The following is an 8332-nucleotide window of genomic DNA, read 5'->3' on the forward strand; positions in this document are numbered from 1 at the left end:
ATTGTAGTTGACGTTGATTTAGTGACTTTGGCAAGTTTGAGTCGTGTCAAGAAGTCAGGTAGGATTCAGTACTAGGCAGTAGTGAAACGTGAGTGGCAGTCTTTGCCGGTTTCTGAGGGCATCCTGGATTTGGTGTGCAGCGCTGTGGAAATGGCTTGCTGTGGAGGTCCCAGCACTGGATGTTGTATCAAAGGTACGACCTCGTAGCACACCCTAAACCTAAAAAATTCAAAAATTGACTTGGGTCTGTGGGAGTCCGCGAGAGAACGCCCACTCGTTCCGTTGTGACAGATTCCAGGGCTGTTATGAACCCTCTAAGATTCTCTAAATTGTCAGGATCGTACGACCACACGGCACGAGGACAACTGTTTTCCTTTACACAGTATATTTCACTTCATCTGATAATTAACAATGAACACTAATAACACCAGCTATTTATAGCATGCAGAAACAGCGTACATGCAAAACATAAGCATATAAAACTGGACATAACAGCGTATACAGCAAAACGCACACAACGCATATAGCGTATGCCATGCAGCAACATCAGCGGTACGGCGGAGTCGAAATACAACATTTCAACGAATACAATGCCATAAACGCGAAGGCCTTTCCCAATTGAGAACTGGTGGTTTACAACATTCTCCCCACCAAAGGGCTTCTCACCGCCGTACAACAATGCACACAAGTCAAAAACGATCCGGGGCTCTGACTACGCGCCCAGAACGCGTCATCTCCTGCTGCCGTGGTGGTGGTAACGGTGCTGGCGGTTCATACGCTGGCTGCTGAGGGACGATAGCAGGTTGAGCGGTATCGGCAAGCCCAGGAGCCACGTCCTGTGACGATACTTCTAATGGCACTAACCTTTGGATCGGCCTCAACAGGGTACTGGTACTCAACTTAACCTTGGCAACACGACGCTTGCCATCTCGACCAGGGAATAACTCGATGATCCGTCCCAAACGCCAGAACTGTTTGCGCTTGGTATCATCGAGAACAAAGACAACATCACCCACAGCTAAAGGGCGCGACATGGTCTGTTGGTGCTTGTTCAGCTGACTTAGGTACTCCACCTCCCAACGATTCTTGACATGCTTCATTGTCTGACTGAGGTAACGCAATCTCGCTGACATATGCGTAGCGTCCGGGGTACCTGCTGGCTTCGCTGACGACATCCAAATGTTACCCATCATCATTGCAGGGGTTACTGGTGGCTCATCCAGGCTATCAGACACATAAGTTAACGGACGACTATTCACCACTGCTTCAACCTCATACAAGATGGTCTCAAGCTCCTGTTGTTGTTGTTGTTGTTGTTGTTTGGCTTTATTTAAAGTGGAGTTCCAAAACAGGCCTAAACCTAATGACAATGGTCCCACTGATAATAAGAGAAAAGAAAATATAATAATAAGCGGACAAACAGAACCAAGAAGAAGATACAGCTGTAGTTAGATAACTAATATGAGCACGGCAGCAGGGGAAAAAAAGTCACAAGCACGGCAACCGGGAAGAAAGGAGTGAGTGAGTGAGAGAGAGAGAGAGAGAGAGAGAGAGAGAGAGAGAGAGAGAGAGAGAGAGAGAGAGAGAGAGAGAGAGAGAGAGAGAGAGAGAGAGAGAGAGAGAGAGAGAGAGAGAGGTAGTGAAGCAGATGAGTTCACCACTGCTTCAACCTCATACAAGATGGTCTCAAGCTCCTGAACCTTCAGAAACGCTGTTCCCATTACCTTTTTCAAGGCACTCTTCACTGTACCAACCATTCGCTCATAGAAGCCTCCATGCCATGGTGCAGCTGGAGGATTGAACATCCATGGCACACTCAGTTTGTCAGATGCCGCCTTGAACGTTGTAGCGTTGTCAGACCTGATCCGAGACGGCAAACTACGTCTCGCGACAAACTTCCGAAATGCCATCAAGAATGACTCGGTACTTAAACTATCGACCACCTCCAAGTGAACTGCTCTGGTGGTAGCACACACAAACAATGCTATCCATGTAGTGTTATCTTGTATGTGTGTGTGTACCCATTGTGCATGCTTGTTTCTCTTATTTGTACTCTTCTCTTTATAGATGTCTCATGCACCGTAGTGTACCCTCTAGTACTCTACTAGATCCAGATATGGAGTACCCGCGGCTGTCTTGCTGTATGATGTGTCTTTCACGACTATTTGTGTTCTTGCACTGAAAATGAAAAGGTTGCTCGTCAGGAGCAGTCACTGTCTCGAGTGTTGGTCAAGCTGCACCCTCTGTCGTTTCCTCCGCGGCTGGGCTATCCCTCCCCACGGTATCATCTCTGGGTCCCGTGGCACCCCAGGTTCCGTCGATGATCCACCTTACCCAGGTAGCTCCTCCAGCCCCATTCGACTTCAAGTCCGCTGATGTGTGGGAGAAGTGGAGCAAGCGATTTACGAGATACAGGCTCGCCTCGGGTCTTCATATGCAGGCACAGTCCGTGCAAGTAAACTCTTTGTTATATTCGATGGGCGACGAGGCTGACGACCTCCTACTGAGTTTCCATTTATCAGACCAGGATGCGGACAACTACGACATCGTATTCCAGAAATTTGCAGACCATTATGGCAGGAAACGCAATCTGGTGTACGAGCGTGCGAAATTCCACCAGAGGTCCCAACAGCCCGGAGAGTCGATTGATGGCTACATAACTGATTTGTTTCGTTTGGCAGAACGTTGCAGCTTCAAGCAGCTCCACGACGAGATGATCCGTGATCGCCTTGTTGCAGGAGTTGCAGACACTGCCCTGTCCCAGAACATGCAACTGGACCCATCTCTTACACTGGACAAAGCTCTGGCACAAGCTCGCCAGAAAGAGACTGTACGAACACAACAGTCCACTGTCCGTCATGGTTCGTCAGCTGGTGCAACTCTTCACCAAGTCCACGCTTTCGAACAGCAGCATCACTCTGCATGTGAGTCGTGTACCTGTGCACTGGAGCTGAATGCACTTAGCATGCGACCACAATCTCACCAAGGTGTGAAACATCCGGCCCAGTACAACCACGATTCAACTGGTCATGCTTCACAGCCCCGCAGTACACACAGTTACAGTGGTCATCCTCGCTCAAGTCAGTCTGCACCCAGGCACAGCTCTGGCGTTGATCAATCCAGTACCTGTCACTGGTGTGGTAAGGAACGCCATGCACGCACTCAATGCCCAGCTCTTCAGGCCAAGTGTTCATTTTGCGGCAAGATTGGACACTTTGCTGTTGTTTGTATGCAGAAGCACACTAGTAGCTCTCAGTCTGCCTCCAACACCAGTCACATGCATAGTCTGCAGTCCTCTGCTGCTAGCTCTGGTCCATTACAGTCTGCTGACCAGTGGCACTATCCTCCAGCCTACCTAGGTGCATTGTCCGCTGATACTGGGTGGTCTATGCCCATGCTGCTGCAGTCAGTGCCAGTTACAATGAAGGTCGACACTGGTGCAGACGTAACTGCCATCCCAGCCAGCTTATATGACGACATATCTGCTCACCATCAGCTCAGCCTCCAGGAATCCGACCGTACGCTGAAAGGTCCAGACAACGCAACTCTAGCTGTTTCAGGCCGCGTCACACTCAGTATCTGCCGTTCTGCATTTTCCGACTTTGCAGTAGACACAACAGTGTACGTGGTACCGCACCTGAAAACACCTCTGCTCGGCCGGCCAGCAATCGAAGCCCTACATATCTTCAGTCCGCCAGCAGATTTGCTCAGCGCAACTACCGGTACGTCTGAGCAGTCCTCCGTCAAATCGCAGTACCCTGAGCTCTTTGCGGGAGTTGGTTCGTTTGGCAGCGAGCACACGATTCGGCTGGTCGATAATGCACAGCCTTACTCTCTGCCTACACCACGCCGTATCTCTCTACCGATGGAAGCCAAAGTTATCGAAGAACTGCAGGCCCTCGAACAGAGTGGTGTCATTCGCAAGGTAACTGAGCCAACCGATTGGTGTGCCGGTATGGTAGTGGTTCCTAAACCCAACGGTAACGTGCGCATCTGTGGCGACTTTACCCGACTCAACCAGGCTATCCGACGGGAACGTCACATCATGCCAACAACCGATCACCTGCTTGCTCGCCTCGGCACAGCCAAGGTCTTCTCGAAGCTGGACGCGAACAAGGGCTTTCACCAGATCCCCTTGTCGCTGGAATCTCAACTGCTAACAACATTCATTACGCCCATCGGTCGTTTCTGCTTTCGACGACTCCCGTTTGGCATCTCCTCTGCACCTGAGTACTTCCAGAAGCAGATGTCTGACCTGCTGAGCGACCTGCCAGGCACAATCTGCATGATTGACGACGTTCTAACCTTCGGTGACGACGAACACGAGGAGGAGAAGAATCTGCATGCAGTCCTGCAGCGTCTCTCATCAGCCGGAATCACACTCAACCCAGACAAGTGTGCTTTCCACCAACGTTCAGTCAAGTTCCTGGGGCACATCCTCGACGACAACGGCATCCACCCTGATCCCCAGAAAGTGCGCGGCGTTCAGGAGCTGAAACCCTGCACGGATGTCCCAGCAGTACGTCGTTTCCTTGGCATGGCGAATCAGCTGGGAAAGTTTGTACCTGATCTGGCAACGATGTCCCAGCCACTGCGTGCTCTCCTGGTCAAAGGCCAGGAATGGTCCTGGACCGAGGAGCACCAAGCAGCATTCGACGCGATCAAGTCAGCCCTCAGTTCGCATCCAGTACTGGCGATGTACTCGACTACCCTGGATACGATCATATCTGCAGACGCCTCATCATTCGGCCTGGGAGCAGTCCTCCTCCAGGTGCAGTCTGACGGCTCCATTCGTCCAGTTGCATATCAGTCCCGTTCTCTGACACCAGCTGAGACCCGCTATTCTCAAATCGAGAAAGAGGCTCTTGCTTCTACCTGGGCATGCGATCGTTTCGAACATTTCGTACTTGGCAAGCCGTTTACGATCCAGACCGACCACAAGCCGCTCATCCCGCTTCTAGGCAGCCGTGCTCTAGACGACCTACCGCCTAGAATTGTCCGTTTCCGTCTGAGGCTCCTTCGTTTCAATTTCCGCATTGTTCACGTGCCAGGCAAGGATCTCGCCATTGCTGACGCTCTCTCCAGAGCACCTGTTTCATCAGAACAAGCCGACAGCCAAGATGTTGATCTCCTCGCAGCTGAGACAGCAGCGCTCGTCGACTACGCCGTTGATTGTCTGCCTGCAACAACTAAACGCCTCGATGACATCGCCGAGTGGCAAGAGTCTGATCAAGTGTGTGAGTCGCTTGCTCGCTACTGCGCTGACGGCTGGCCACACTCATCCGACGCTCCTTCTGATGTTCGACCATACGTAGAACACCGGGCACACATCACACTTACCGATGACGGTCTGCTGCTCTACAACGACAGGTTGATCATTCCCGCATCTCATCGCGACGACATTCTGTCACGGCTCCACACTGGACACCAGGGCATAGCCAAGTGTCGCCGTCTTGCCCGCAACTCTGTCTGGTGGCCCTCCATCAATTCGGATACTCAGCTGTATGTTGCAAATTGCTCGACGTGCGCCCGCATGCACACTCAACCAGCTGAACCGCTCATCCCAACAACACTCCCTGATCTACCATGGCAACGTCTAGCTGCTGACCTGTTCCACTTTGGTTCGCGTGACTTTCTCCTACTGGTAGACTACTACTCTCGCTACATCGAAGTCGTCCAGCTGACGTCAACATCATCCAAGGCTGTAATTACGCACCTGCAAAGTATCTTTGCCCGTCACGGTATTCCCGAGACATTGATGTCGGACAACGGTCCACAGTTTGCGTCTGAGGAGTTCCGTCGATTTGCCGAGGAGTTCTCATTCCAGCACGTAACCAGTTCTCCGCTATATCCGCAGGCTAATGGTCTCGCCGAAAGATCCGTTAAAACCGTCAAGCATCTATTCACTGCCTCTCCAGATTGGTACAGTGCGTTGCTCACGTATCGCAATACTCCTCTGGAATCCGGTTACAGTCCTGCACAGCTCCTAATGGGTAGACAACTCCGTTCACGTGTCCCCGTGTCCAGCTCGCAACTGCAACCTCAGATGATTTCGACATCTGCCTTTGCCGCCGCCGATGCAGCTCTCAAGGCCCGGCAAACCAGCAACTACAACGATCGGCACCGTACTCGTTCTCTACCGCCTCTACAAGCTGAGCAACCAGTCTATCTCACGGATCGCCATGAGACTGGTACAGTACTCCGTCAACCCGCCATTCGCTCATATGTTGTGTCTACACCCTCGGGTGAATATCGTCGCAACCGTCGACACATTGTTGCTTTGCCGTCCGCACCTCCGGTTGCGCAGGTTCCGAAAGCAGCTTCAGCACCAGATACAACACCACCGCGTCCACCACAACCTACGACAACAAGTACCACATCGTCTACAACCTCTTCTACACACTCAGCCGTTCCTACATCCAGTACAACATCAGCAGGCACAACCATTACTCGTAGTGGTCGTACAGTGATGCCTCCTGATCGTTATGGTTTCTCTGACTGAACTCTTGCTCTGATCTACCACTGAACTCGCATCACCATTACCTCTTTCATCTCTTGCTCTGTTGCTCTACTCTTCTCTACGCTTTTCTCATGCGTATGTGTGTATGTGCGTGTTCTTCTTCTTTTGCGGAAGGGAGGGATAGGATTATACATAAATGTTTTGCATTATTTGGTCTTCTCGTCTTGTCTTTCTCTTTCCAACTTTCACTGCTATGCTCTTTCTCCTTTTTGAAGAAGGGGAGATGTAGTGTTATCTTGTATGTGTGTGTGTACCCATTGTGCATGCTTGTTTCTCTTATTTGTACTCTTCTCTTTATAGATGTCTCATGCACCGTAGTGTACCCTCTAGTACTCTACTAGATCCAGATATGGAGTACCCGCGGCTGTCTTGCTGTATGATGTGTCTTTCACGACTATTTGTGTTCTTGCACTGAAAATGAAAAGGGTTCTTTGCCTCACAACGAGACCGTGTTGACTTGGTATTTTGGTGTGCTCTCGACACATACTAAGGACGTCGGGAGAACATTACAATCCATACCTTCGGAGATGACTCACCACGGCGCACGTACAACGGACCAGCATAGTCGATGCCGGTAGTTGCGAACGGCCTCTCGTGAACAACTCGGTCTTCTGGCAGCGGCGGGCAGACTTCTGAGGCAGCCTTAGCCTTGTAGCGGCGGCATGTAACACATCGCTGAGTAATGTTGCGTAGCGCTCGTCGACCACCGATAATCCAGAATTTCTGACGGATAAACGACAAGACTCCTTCTACACCTTGGTGCATCCTTTCAACATGCATTTTCTCCAACAGCAAATCGGTCAGATGATGTTTGCCTAACAGGACTGGGTGCTTGGCTCCATACGCCAACTCGCTGTGCTGAAGTCGTCCCCCGGCTCTGAGCACTCCATGCTCATCCAGAAACGGTGCAAGCTGATACACCTTCGACCCGGGCTTCACTGGTTGACCTTGCTTGATCGGCTCAAGATCCTCAGCGAAACATGCGGCTTGAACGATGCGGTACAATACGTTGTCTGCTGCAAAATAGAGTTCAGCACGAGGCTCAGTGTGCTTCCACTGCAACATCCGAGTCACCATGCCCTGTGCCCTCGACCATTTACTGAATCGGAGCCACCATTCCTTATCAGATTCTCGACTACAGGTGGTGGCTGACACTCGTACTTCTACACTGGACTCATCTGTAGCTGCGGTTGAGGATGCGGTGGGCCAGTCATTGGGCTCCGTGATCCAGGTTGGTCCGCCCCTCCAGAACGGACTACGGATCTGCTGTGCACTACTCCCACGCGACGGTAAATCTGCTGGGTTGTGAAGGCCCGGGCAATGGTTCCACACAATGCCGACCTTCTTCGATATCTCTTGGACTTGACTGACGCGGTTAGCCACAAATGTTTTCCATTTGTACGATGGATTACTGATCCAATGAACGGTAGTGAGACTGTCAGTCCAGCCATAGACTTGCGTGACGGTAACACGCAGCTCCTTCACCACAAACTCAGCGTAGCGAGCCGCTAAACATACTGCTTGTAACTCAAGGCGGGCTAACGTGGGCGGAGACACAGGTGACACTTTGGCCTTGGCAAATACCAAGTGCGACTGTCCATTGACGACTGCATACAAACAACATCCAAACGCTTTCTCACTGGCATCGGCGAAGGCATGAAGCGCAATCGGCGTGTCAAGATTGCAGCAAATCCAACGTGGTATGTCAATGCTCACCACTTCGGCCAACTCTCCCCACCATTGCGCACATGCGCCTGCGATGCCATCAGGCAACTTATCATCCCAGTCGCCTCCGACTTTCCAGGCTTGCTG

At 51.4% G+C, this 8332-nt stretch overlaps 1 long non-coding RNA gene across 1 annotated transcript; it reads right to left on the reverse strand.

The window, feature by feature from the left end:
* Nucleotides 1-368: 368 nt before the first annotated feature.
* Nucleotides 369-1852, reverse strand: LOC135818792 (uncharacterized). Its single transcript, XR_010553750.1, has 2 exons — nt 1671-1852; nt 369-1271 (listed from the first exon to the last, which is right to left on the reverse strand). It is a non-coding gene; the product is annotated as an uncharacterized LOC135818792 (long non-coding RNA).
* Nucleotides 1853-8332: the final 6480 nt, after the last annotated feature.

Source organism: Sycon ciliatum, chromosome 6, assembly GCF_964019385.1.
Source record: "Sycon ciliatum chromosome 6, ocSycCili1.1, whole genome shotgun sequence".
Taxonomy (NCBI): Eukaryota; Metazoa; Porifera; class Calcarea; order Leucosolenida; family Sycettidae; genus Sycon; species Sycon ciliatum.